The sequence below is a fragment of the Balearica regulorum genome, chromosome 1 (assembly GCF_011004875.1).
Source record: "Balearica regulorum gibbericeps isolate bBalReg1 chromosome 1, bBalReg1.pri, whole genome shotgun sequence".
In the NCBI taxonomy this organism is placed as follows: domain Eukaryota; kingdom Metazoa; phylum Chordata; class Aves; order Gruiformes; family Gruidae; genus Balearica; species Balearica regulorum.
Genome location: NC_046184.1, coordinates 206913715 through 206927033, shown reverse-complemented (window position 1 = coordinate 206927033; position 13319 = coordinate 206913715).

Here is a 13319-nt window from a genome sequence, read left to right as displayed (position 1 = left end):
ATTCTCTCTTAAGGACTAAATACTTCTCCAAACCAGTAAAGTTCTTCAGTGATTTTAACTCCATGGAATTGTATAATTGCATTGATTTAAATTTTGCAAACAGAGTTAAAATTTGACTTTTTCAGTAACACTCAATATTTTAATAATATTATCTTGATAACTATCAAAAGATGGTCCAAAATTTGAAATTTGCATTTCTCTCTATTTATTAAACCATCTTTTGAACTTAATCAGCCCACGGGTTATTTATATGCATTATGGAAGACAATTCTGCATTTGCGTCCTTGAATTTGCCACAGGATAAAAAGACGCTCTGTGTATTTTGGATGACGGGAAGCTAAATGCAGGAAGAATCAGAGCACTAGCAATGTCCAAGTTGTGGCATACTGCAGCTCTGAGATGCTGTTTGCAAGAGCACCTGTGACTGGAAATTGGCCGTCTTGTTTATGAGCAGGAGGCAGAAAGATGATTACAAAAGAAAGTGTAGATTGTCATATTGTGAGTACGTTTTGGTGCATTTGTAATGCTGCCAAATAATTTTCTACCGTGTTAAAGATGGTAGATTTATTTGAAGCAAGCACAGCAAGACTACATGAAATGCAAACTTGGATTTAAAATGGAAAAATTATACAGAATTAAAAAAAAAAAAGGATAACTTGCAATTGCAGGAAAGCATGGATATACATTTTCAATACTTAACTGTGAACAAAGAGAGTTTTTTTGGAAATGCTGACTCCAGCCCCCATTGAAAACAGAGATTCGGTCATGCTTGTGCTCATGCTTACATTTGTTTCTGAGTAGGAATGGTCTCCCGAGATTAAGGCAGAGCTCTGAGCATTTTTATTTCCCTTCCGTTCCCAAACCTACATTTTGCTTGCCTTAATGCTGTTGTTCACATATTGCTCCTCAAATGTGCACAAGGCTTGTGGCTCTGATGGCTTCTTACTTTGGAGAAGCAGAGCTAAGAGAGAAGTTAACATACGGATGTTTGCTGAGAATTTTGGTTGGATTTTGCAGTAGTCCTGGGATAAATGCAAGTATGCAGTGGAGGCTAAAGACAAAATAGAGAAGCATGTTTTTATGGTAGTATTTTATCTGGGACCCCAGCCTGGAATCAAACATCTCATCAGATTTTAAGGCTGAGACTTTATGCTGGGAGTTTTTTGTTTATTGTTGAAGATTATTTTATCAGGTACCCCTGAAGATTCCCACTGCTGTATTATCTCAGAATCATAGAATCATAGAGATGGACTATGAACACAAAGACTTCATTCAGTATCTCTGTGCTGTGAAAAAATGGATTAGGTTAATTAAAGCATCATTCATGCTGGGTTCGGGCTCTGATAAAGCACTGTCGGGCATATTAATGAAAAAACACAGGTTCACCGCCCTGTTACAGTAACTGGTGAGGAATGTTGTCTGCACTGAACCTTTGGAGAAAAGCTAGAGCCTGCATGATGCTGAATTACTCTTCCTTGTAATTCAGTGTGGTTTTTATTCCAAATATGAAAACTGCTGCCATTATGTCAAACCTAGATTTTATCCTTAAACATAGATATTAAATGTATTCTACCAGTTACAAAATTACTTTAAAATAATGATAAGAATTTAAAAATATATTTCATGGATGTAACTGGAAAAAGGCATGTTGCTCTTGGATTTATAGCACTGAGCTAAGAGCCAGGAGGTTTTTGCTGTAGACGTTTCTGCTGTAGCTGTGGGCAAGTTATATGTGAATATAGCCCTGGGTCCTGTCTTCTGAGGACTTCACTGTAGGCCCTCTGGGACAGATCCTCACTTTTGCAAGAGCACGTTTGATTTCCAGAGATAGTCCAGGCTTACACAGCTGCAGTCAGCTGCTTCCATCCTGGGCTTTATCTGCCTGTTTCTACCTCTGCATGACAAAAAGAGGAGAACATGACTACCACCAGCTCCTCCGACTCTTCTTGCAATTTTCTGTCCCTTTACCATCCTTGTCCTGGACGATGCTATTTAGCACTGGGAAGGGTGAAGATGGAAACATCTATGGGAGCCAGCCTGTGTGCGAGCTCAAGAGAGAGTGTGAGCATGCAGAAGGTTAATGAACGGAAAGAGAAAGAGGGAGAGATCTCTTCCTAATCATGCTTCCCAACATACAACCTTCCTAAACCTTTGGAAGAAAGATGACTGAAGACAAGGGGAGGCACAGGCTACTTTCAGTCCTTTTTCACACCTGGAGACTTGGTAGTTTTTCTGGGATCATTGTAGGTGAGAAAATGCACCCCTTCTCCTGCCCCCTTCCCTCTCCTAGCCTGAGGTGGCCTCTGGTGAAACACAATTGAATATGAGCCTTCCAAAATGTTGTGGGAGGCAGTAATCCAACTGAAATTATGGCTGCTTGTCAGAAGGTAAGGTCCTTATGACAACATCACTAGGATTTCTGACACTGCTCTCAGTGGAACCAGGATTTCACTCAGGTTCTATCTGCCCTTAGTAATGGATTAAATTCATAGTTAAAAATTATGCTTTGTCCACAATGTAAAAAGTGAGCATTCTGCCGAGTTCTTGTCAAGTTATTAAGGTGACTTAATCCTACAAGTTATGACTGTTTTCTTTATTCTTGTCCTCGGTGCTGAATATTCAATCTTCAGTCAAACACCAACTATATCCTGTAGAGTCTGCTACAAGGAGAGGACTAGGATGGCCATGCTCAGCACGGGAAGGTGCAGGTGGTGGTTGGGGCACACTTGTCTATCAGCAGCAAAAGAAAGGAGGCAATTCACATAATAGAACCAGAAAAGGAATGGTTAGCCAGGGCAGGAATGGCAACTGAAGTGTTCACCTGGAGAGCCCCAAATGATATGAAAAAACAAAGAGTCTGTTTTGTTTATTTTGTTTTATTTTCATATTAACCTTATAGGGAAAGATGCTTCCTGGAACTCTGTTGATTCCAGCAGTCCCTTTGCAAGTAACCTCTCCCGTGGGAGGTATCTTTCTGCTTTGGAGTTGATGAATACCTAGAAATAAGAAGTCAAGCTCTCAACTGATGGAAACCAGCATGCTCACCTTTACCTCCTGAGAGGCTTCATTTCATTCTTGGGGTATTGTGTACCAAATATTTAAGTAGTCAGACAGCCACATTGAAGAAATAACTTCAGGTTTATAGAACATATAATTCCTTTGGTTTTAGTATTTAGTTTTCCCTTCAGATTCTTTGCCTGAAGTTGTATTGTAGTTTGTCCTTACAGTTTAGTCGTTTCTGTTTCTACTAATTAGAAAGTTACTAAAGTGAGGAGTAATTCAGAGGAGCTGGTGAGTTCTTAGTAAACAATTTTCTTCTGCACCTACTGATACAGAGGAGAGGAAATCTGGCCTCCTGCTCAGAGTCAAGGAGTGAGGAAGACCTGTGTTCTTATCTAGCTCTGCTTCATGGTGGGTTGCGGATCACTGAGAAGCAATAGTGGGTTACCATTAACAACTGGTTTGTCAGGAATCGTCCAAAGTCCAACGCACACTCCAAAACTCAGGTTGCTGACAAATCCTACCCGGCCCTTGCAGCAATGTACAGAGCCTCAGGGACATACCCCATGCCTGCTCTCTACTGGGTGGCAGCACCGGGACTGGTGGGACAGAGTGATGGGAGGACTCTGGTCTATGTTTCTGTCCACACACTACGTGGGCAGATGCTAAAGCTTGGGGCACCTTCTGTCCCTTCTGGACCACTGACTTAGGTCATTCTGGAGCAGCCTCCAAGGGCACCATTGCTGCAGGTAGTATGAATGAGTGGCAGACCTGGGCTTGACTCCATGTGTGAGATGATAGAAAAGATAAACAAATGTCACCAAAAATATATTTTCTTTAAGTTGCTGAAGTACTTTGAATCCCATTGCCTAAAGAATTTGAGGAATGCAAGGAACTTCACAACAAAACACACAAAGAGACCCTTTTGGTTACAGGCACAGACTTTTCCATAGCCTCAGAATGTTCCCATGCCTGCATAAACAAGCTGGAAAAGCCTCATGAGCTTTTTCCCATGTGCAGCAACCGGAAGAGAGCAGGAGAAAGCAAGGACATCACCAAGGCAGTAAAAGAAATGTGTTAGATGAAAAGCTCGCAGGAGCCTGGGAGGCTGATTAGCGGCCCTGGTGACCTGACCAGGGCAGGAGCTGGGAGGGTTTTCCTTTTTGATCTCACATCTGGGAATAATTTTACCCTGAGCATACAAGCGAGATATATGATCTACTCAGCCTCTAGGTTGAGTATCATCGGTAGAACCATCAGGGCACTGAACAACAAGTTAGGGTTGATTTCCAGTGTTTCAGAAGAAAGATGAATCTTGTTCCTTTGGTAGATGCCTGAGGCACAGGCCGCTTTCCTCCCACTGGTTACTGACTTGTGACATATTATGGGAAAAATCCTCTTCCCAACATCACCCCAAGGGCTGAAGTGATTTTAACCAACCTTTTTGTATAGCCAATGGTCTTACAACTCTACAAGCTCTCAACAACTGACCAACCTCTCCAACTGGCTAAGCTATGGACAGTGTCTGCTGGCTGTGGGACAGCTAGATACGTTGTTCAGGCACTTGGATAGACTTTTTACAGTTTTAAACTGTTTTCTCTGCTCCCGTTGCTCTAGTGATTGATGTGTCTCCCTGTGCACTTATCTGTCACATTTCTGCTGTGGGCCATCTTCCACATCTGCTCTCATTTCCCTCATAATGAACTGCTTGCCAGCTCAGCCGCTTGGGCAGGTTAGTCTGGTCTGGTGGGTTGTGTCAATGGGTGTGGTGGGTTGGCCCTGGCTGAGGGCCAGGTGCCCACCAGAGCTGCTCTATCACTGCCCTCATTCACTAGACAGGGGAGAAAAGGTATAACGAAAAGCTTGTGGGTCGAGATAAGGACAGGGAGAGATCACTCACTCATTATCATCACGAGCAAAACAGACTGAACTGAGAGAGGAAATTCATCTAATTTATTACCAAGCAAAACAGAGTAGAGGAGTGAGAAATAAAATCAACTCTTAAAACACCTCCCCCCACCCCTCCCATCTTCCCCGGGCTCAACTTCACTCCCGGCTTCAACCTCCTCCCCCTCAGCGGCACAGGGGGACAGGGAGTGGGGGTTACGATCAGTTCATCACACAGTGTTTCTGCCGCTTCTTCCTCCTCAGGGGGAGGACTCCTCTCATCGTTCCCCTGCTCCAGCATGGAGTCCCTCTCACAGGAGACAGTCCTTCACGAACCTCTCCAACGTGAGTCTCTCCCACGGGCTACGGTCCTTCACGAACTGCTCCAGCATGGTCTCTTCCATTGGTGCAGACCTTCAGGAACAGACTGCTCCAGCATGGGGTCCCCCACAGGGTCACAAGTCCTGCCAGCAAACCTGCTCCTGCGTGGGCTCCTCTCTCCACAGGTCCACAGGTCCTGCCAGGAGCTTGCTCCAGCGCGGGCTTCCCATGGGGCCACACCCTCCTTCAGGTGCCTCCACCTGCTCCGGTGTGGGGTCCTCCACAGGCTGCAGGTGGAATCTCTACACCCCCTCATCCTCCCTCCATGGGCTGCAGGGGGACAGCCTGCTTCACCATGGTCTTCACCACGGGCTGCAGGGGGATCTCTGCTCCGGCACCTTGAGCACCTCCTCCCCCTCCTTCTGCACTGACCTTGGTGTCTGCAGAGATTCTTACATCTTCTCCCTCCTCTCTCCAGCTGCAAAAGTTCTCCCTAACTGCCTTTTCTCTTTCTTAAATATGTCATCACAGAGGCGCTGATTGGCTCGGCCTTGGCCAGCAGCGGGTCCGTCTTGGAGCCGGCCGGCATTGGCTCTATCAGACACAGGGGAAGCTTCTAGCAGCTTCTCACAGAAGCCACCCCTGTAGCCCCCCTGCTACCAAAACCTTGCCACGCAAACCCAACACAACGGGAAAGTAGTATTGTGAAACAACAAGTGCATATGTAATTTTCTTTTTTGGTGGCCTTTTAAGATTGTGGATAGCCAGGCTGTGGAGTTACCACGTGGCTGGGAAGAGAAGGAAAGTGAGATGAAGAACTGACGATGTATCTATCTCCTTGCCTTACTCAAAGCTAATCACACCCAAGGAACAGAAGAGCAAGTGTTCCTAAGTGGCAAATTGAAGAAACCCTGTATTTGCACTGTAATGTTCCCCATGACAGTATCAGAAATGGGGATGGGGAAATCTCCATTTCTTTTTTCTAAATACCTGCTTCTCCACAAATTTAGGTTTGATCCTTGACTGCCTCAGAGCACTCCCTCATCTTGTACCTCTTCCCATAACTTGTTCACCTGTGTGATCCTGCTTAACTGCAGGGGCACCTGGACTGTTACAGCCTGCCCTTGGGGCCATCCACTTTCCTCTAGCAGATGCGCAGGGCCCAGAGGGGGCAGTGAGCTTTGTGCTGGGCACACCGACGGCTCAGGTCCCATCCTCACATCTACCCAGGGGAGGCAGAGACAGACCTGACAGTACGGTTCAGCTCTGTGAGATGCCTGCTCCTCCCAGGCATCCCTATGCCCCTGCGTCTTGTAGCTTGTCCTGAGCAGTGTTACTTGTGGGTACGCTGGCTCTGCACAGACACGCCGCGAGTACAATGGAAGATCATATCTTGGCCCCACATCCTTAATCAAGCCCATAAACCAAACCCACATATTAGCACAAATATCTCCAGATACACCCTTTACGAGGCGTTGGACACCTCAGAAAGACTATCATTTAGGCCATCTCCTGTTTTCCTACTCATGCATGACCTTGTGTATTTTACAAAGGCTACTTTAAGAAGGCAGGGTATTATACTGTCCAAAGAGAAAGTAGTTGCCTTTTTTTTTTTTTTCCTGATATTAACTGCTGGAGTATGTGCAGGCTGCCAAAAAAAAGATCTGACTGCTTGGGATATTGGTCAGCCACATGCTGATTGTATTGTTCTGTCAACATACACATCCCGTGGATTTCACAAGTGGTTTTGGAGTATATAGAGTGTTGTTAGCTCTTGTGGAAATTCCTACTTATTATCAGTCTAGGCCACATTTTATGCTAGGAAGCCAGCAATTTGAGCAAGACTTTTGAAAATACATAAACTTTTCTGTGTTGTGTCCATCTCTCTTGGTCTAGATTGAGATGAGTGTTTTAAATCATGCTGGAAGGGCACAATTTCTGCACTGGTGTACTGTGTTCTGCTGCTTTTGCATATCTAGCATGATCTAGCAGCTTTAAGACTGCCACAAAAATATGTGCAAATGAGCAAAGAAATAGAACTGATTTCATTGGTTCAGATGAAACTGTGCCTTTATAACCCTTAGGTTAAAACTTAAGAATGAAGAGGATAATTTCAAATGTTTTATCTGAAGTTACATAAATAAAAGGCAGCTTTGGGACTGGGAACCTGCTGTCTTGTGTTCAAGTGATTCTACCCTGTGATTACCCATTTTACTGGTCATCACTTTTTATGCTGGATGGCAGGTCCAAGGCAAGGTGGAGGTTATAAGGTTCTGTTCTTGCAAACTCATTTTTGCTGCTCTTCAGGTGAAACCACAGATCCTAACCAGTGCTTATGTATTCACAGCTTTACTGTGTCATATGGATGCATATGTTGATTCCCTATGCTTACCTCCTGGCTTTAATTTGAAATTTGTTACGAAAGAGCAACATGGATATAATTTCTACATTTTACAAATGTGAGTTTGCTGCAAGGTGCTTCAGCATCAAAGATGCCACAGTCAAAGCAGACTGCTATACCGTGAAGACTTGGACCCAGAAGGACTTGGGCATTTCACTTGATACTGAAATTAAACCTGATTTGCACATCTGTAGGAATCTGTATTTAGATTGGAAGCACTCGCTTCAAGTCCTGTCTCTGTCCATCCCTACTGCATTCACATCTTCTTAGGAAGACTGAAGTCCTCTCTTGGACTTGGCAATCTACATATACCTCTGCACATGTAAATGCTGAAGGAATATGGCCTGGGTGACCGACAGGTCTGTAACAGAACAAAAAGTATCTGGTTGGTTGTCTGGATCCTGAATCTGGCCCAGGACCTTACCACAGGGGAACACTGGCTTTGTTCTCACTGAGGGGTCCAACCACATTGTGCTTCCTGGATTCATCTTGTTTCTCATGCTCTTTACTGTACATTAAAGCCTTCTCTATTGATCCTTCTGAAATGCTACTGCTGGATCAAAGGAGAAGTATGCATTTGTTTTGGTAGCATCTCACCCATCTGGTTTTAACAGAGCAGGATAAGAAACATCAGCGAGGCAGTCTACTCTACTTAATTTTCAGGGTTGTCAATCATCTGATTTTACAGGTACTTCTCCAGTCTGCTAAAAGAAAACAAGATCAATTACATCTCAGGTTACTTGGTTTATATGATGAAAACTCTGCGTTAGCATCAAGCTAAAAGAATGCATTGCTTTAGTGAAAATGTCACACAAATTTATCTTTGCTTCAGCCTCCACAAATTCTGGTATAAAACATGAGAGAAGTATCTGTGGGGTTTTGAAGTCCTATAACCAGCCATGGCATCTTTCCTGGCCTTGATTCTTAGGACCATATTCTAGATATTTCATTGTCTTTTCAAGAGGCAACTTGTGCTAAGTGCTTGTTGTTGATAATAACAGGAATTCATTTTCTTCAAGCCATGAGGTTATATGGACATGCTATCCACACAGCTGGTGCAGAAGGGGACACCATCTCCTTGAAACTACTTCATTTGATTCTTGGACTTATTCCAGCTGCCCAGTGGAGTGGAAAGAGCTTCATCTGTGTCCCAGTGCAGCAAGGCAGGTCTACTTGCTGCCTCCCCGGGGTGTGACAAGGTCCTTGGGAACTCACAGGATCCAGGTGTGATCCTCTCTCTATGCCAGTTACACATTTTTCTGCCCTTGTATTATGGTAACAGCTCTCAAACTAGTCTCTGTAATTTATATAAAGCAATCCTTTTTTGTCCCATTGGAGAAACTGCTGGGAACTAGAACTTTTGTTCAAATGTAGTGACAGGACAAGGGGTAAGGGCCTTAAGCTGAAGCAGGGTAGATTTAGATTAGATATTAGGAAGAAATACTTCCCTGTGAGGGTGGTGAGGCACTGGAACAGGTTGCCCAGAGAAGCTGTGGATACCTCATCCCTGGAAGTGTTCAAGCCCAGGTTGGATGAGGCTTTGGGCAACGTGGTCTACTGGAGGGTGTCCCTGCCCATGGCAGGGGGGTTGGAACTAGATGATCTTTGAGGTCCCTTCCAACCCAAACCATTCTATGATTGTATGATTCTATTGTCCTGGTATCCTGGGATACAGATTCACCGTGATTTGTGTGAGAAGTGCCTCTTCATTAGCTAGTAACACAGAAATCATTCTTATCCCAAGCCAGATTGAAGTAGAATGCAAGTCAAGTACCTATTAATTTAAAACATCCTTTGAAACACTGAAGCAGCATATTTGTTCAAGTCACAAAAAGCACAGAAGAAGCAGCGTAGAAGGCAAACTAGCCGTATAGAGTCTCCTGTAAGGAGTAGTCCAGGAGGCACAAGTAGATTTCATCTTTTTCTGATGTCTTACATATTTCTAACTCATTGGAAATCATTATTGTCTGACTTTCCTGGAGATAGCAGTGGTCATTTCTAGGATAGATACCTTCCCTGCACTTAACCTCCTCCTTCAGTCAGTGACCCAGCGTGTGAATTGCGGTGGGGAGGGTCTCCACTCAGCCTGACACTGCAGATCTGTGTGCATGCTTGCAACTGTCCTTCACACAAAACTGTACTCAAAGTAGATAGATGTAGCTCATGATCAGTTCTTAGCTGTGTGCAGAGATGGTAGTAATTAATGGTGGTGGGGTGCCGGTGGGTTTGGGAGACCTGGCTCCTTCCCCCCAGGAACACCACAGTGGAGTAAGATGGGACTTTCCCAGACCATTCCTTGTTCTTATTTTCCCCTCACTTTGATCACAGTAAGCTGCAAAGAAGACTTCAGTTTGTAAATGGACCTAACCTTGTTTCCTTGGGGGATTGTGAGATATTTTTCCCCATTAATGAAGTGCTTTGAGATCTACAAAGAAAAAGCTACTAGGGTGGTATGAAGGAGCTGATGCTAGAGACTAAAGTAGTGCATGGCAGTCAAAAAAAGGGAAAAAATTGCTATATTAAAGGAGCGTAGATCTATGAACTCTGCTGGGATAAGCCATGGGCATCGTTGCTAAACTGAGGCTCTGGTGGGAGTTGTCACTGCTCCCTTGGCAGTGCAGTGCATGTTACCATGCTGCTCTCGATCCCCATCTCCATCCCACTCTCAATCCCCATGTCCATCTTCATCCCCATCTCCATCCCCAACCCCATCGCCTGCATTTTACCTTTGAGAGGAACTTCATGGCACAACGGAGATAGGAACGTCTCTTTCATGCCAGCACTTCCCCGTAAACTTGACTTAGTTCAGTTAAAGGTGTCTATTCACAAGGGAAATCTCTCCGGAGACTTTCTTGGTGTGTCATCCTACGTGTAAAATCTGCATTTGCCTACATGGCCACAGAAATTATCGTGGGAGACACAGCAATAGAACCGTTCCAATACTAACCAGAGTGACTGCACTGACATGGTGTTTGTTGTGAAAGCAGCAGAAAGTGAAATAAAGTCAAACTGTTCTTTCCATGCACATCATTTATATTGTATTAATTGACCAATATGTTTATGTACTCCCAGTGCTTTGCATCTCTTTGATCTTTGCAATTGCAGAAGTTACAGCACAAACAGAACAGGGTCTGCACAAAATGGTACTGCATTGTGTGCCTTTGTTTACAGTGAGCATGACCTCATGGATTGCATTTCGGATGGGTCTACAATACAAGAGCCTTGGCTGTGTCAAGAAGCTGATACCGTGGGATAACAATAGTAAAGCCACTTGCTCTGCTATTTTCAGGTGGGATGTCCTACAAAGGACATGTGGCAAAGTATTTAGGTAAACTTTGAGTCAGATTAAAAATGTAGTCAGAGTACATAACATCACAAATACATTATTGTGGGATTCTGGGCTGTAAAATAAGCTTTGCCTTTACAAGGTAGCTTTTCTTCAGTAGCTCAGGCTGACTCTTAACAGGAGCAATATATATCAGTATAGGTTTTTAGCAAAATTTTAGAGATTTTTTTCTTCAAACTAATAAAGCAAAGAAGCTCAAAGTGCCAGAGAAGCCCATAGCCCCAGAGTGGAAGACAGGTTTCTATTCTTCACCACTTAGATACAGCCTGTACAAAGGAGAGGTGTCAGTTTGTCATGTCTCATCGTGTTCTGATTTTCAGGAGGGAAATGAAGATTTTCAGTGACCTAATGTTCTACCCATCATCTGCTACGCTTCATTTGCCACCGCCAGGGACACACTCTGGCAATGGAGAATGTGTTTGTGTCCGCACACAGCAAAGGCCGTACGATCGGGGGCCATGGGGAAGAAGAGGTGCTGGATCAGATCAGTGGGCCATTGCCTCTGGGAGCAAACAGTGATGCAGCGAGCTGCTCAGTGCTGGTGGCAGCCATCGTCACCCAGCCTTGACCAGGCTACTACATATGTTGGCTAAAATTAAGTGATTCTTTTCATCTCTCAAGACGGTGTTTCCTATTCTCTTCAAAGTTTAATGGAGAATTAATTTGCTCTCCCATGCATGGGTAGAGTAAAACCTCAAAATAAGAAGTGAGCTAAAGTGGACAGAAGAAATTTGACCTATAAAGAACAATTTTTCTTAATCCTCAGGCCAGCTTTGGAGAGAAAAGTGCCCTGAAGAGTAACACATGTACTAGCTAATGAAACTTACTGCTGGCAATGTCCTTCTTTTATAGGAAGGGTGGGCTTCTAGCTCAAAGGCTACTGCCAATTTTAAATAAGACAGCATTGAACAAGAAGAATCACAGGCTCTTTGGTAGCCCATAGCAGGTCCTAAAGACCATTCTGGACATTTTGAGTATGAGTTAAAATCAACATCTTGGATTTTATCCGTAACTTGAAATGGTCAGTGTCTCCTAGAACAGAGGGGTCAAAGACACAAGCGAAATTCAATTACAGAAGTGAAATTCAGACCCATGGGATCACCTTGGGAAAAGTTTGGGAACCACCCTATATCTCAGTTGATCTGGCTTTCATACCATTGGCATTATTTGAGAGCAGTTTTCTGGCCTGGCTATGTTTTACCTTCTGTTACTGTGATCCAGTCCCAGTGTAAGATTAGCACAGATAAGTGAGACAAAGTCTGCATAGAAAAAGGCACAGTTGGAAAAATGCCTAGGTGCTCTGAACACTCCTCTTTCTCCAGGAGAAGGTCAGGCTATCGTAATACTTCTGTTTTGTTATGTACTTATATTACATTATCAGTGGCAGCTGAGTCCAATCAGCTGGGTGCACGGATATAGTTATCATTTTTGCTTCTGGTTCTTTTCCAGAAACGAGGTAGGTTATCTCAGTCCTCGCCAAGGCATTGCCAGGTGGCTCTCACCCAGGGCCAGGACTCACCTGAACACTGGATTCTTTGTTCCACTGCCCTTCCTCTGGTCAGACAAGGAGCAAATAATCAGATTGCTGTTCACTGGCAACCTGTTTTCCTTAGACTAAGATCGAAAGATTTGGCGACTGTTTTTTTTTTTTTTTAACAACCATACATGCAATTAACTGCATGAGTGTTCTATTCTAAATAGGATGCATGTCCATGGATACTCAGAAATATTGATTTCCTTTGTTTGGACAGCACTGCATTTTGCTTGTGAACTAGCAGCAGAATTGCTTTGCTTCTCGCTGTCACACCTGTGAAGAGGCTGGAGTGTGCATGCTCTTCAAAACTGAATGGTTCCTATTAAAAGCCAAACAATATGGGTCATTTCCTCTGAGTATCAATAAAGGCACTTTACTTGCTTATCAGTTCTCTAGCAGTGTAGCTGATATCTTGTATTTTACAGCCCTTTATGTTTTCTGTGTGTTAAGAGTTATAAGAAGAACAAAGAACTTGTCTAGAGCTGTCTGTGTCTCATCTCTGTTAACAACGTAATGAATGCACGTGTCGAAAAAGAAGCCACCCAGACTTCCTGAAACCTAAAATAAGAAAGAAAATGTCCTATTAACAGCAGCCTTTCAATACAGAGCTCAGCTTGTTCAATCATCCTTAAAAGCTCAACAACAGAGATGGTGGCAGGCTGTGGATGTTCTCAGATTTGAGTCATTTTGGTTTCAGGAGGTGAGGAACTGACTTCCAACCTCAGACTGTAAAATTCACCCTGGTAGCACCTGCCAGAGCTGCTGCAGGAGCGTGTTCCCTGCCATGACTGTACCAAGATGCCCCAGACATCTCAGATTTCAGGCATTTC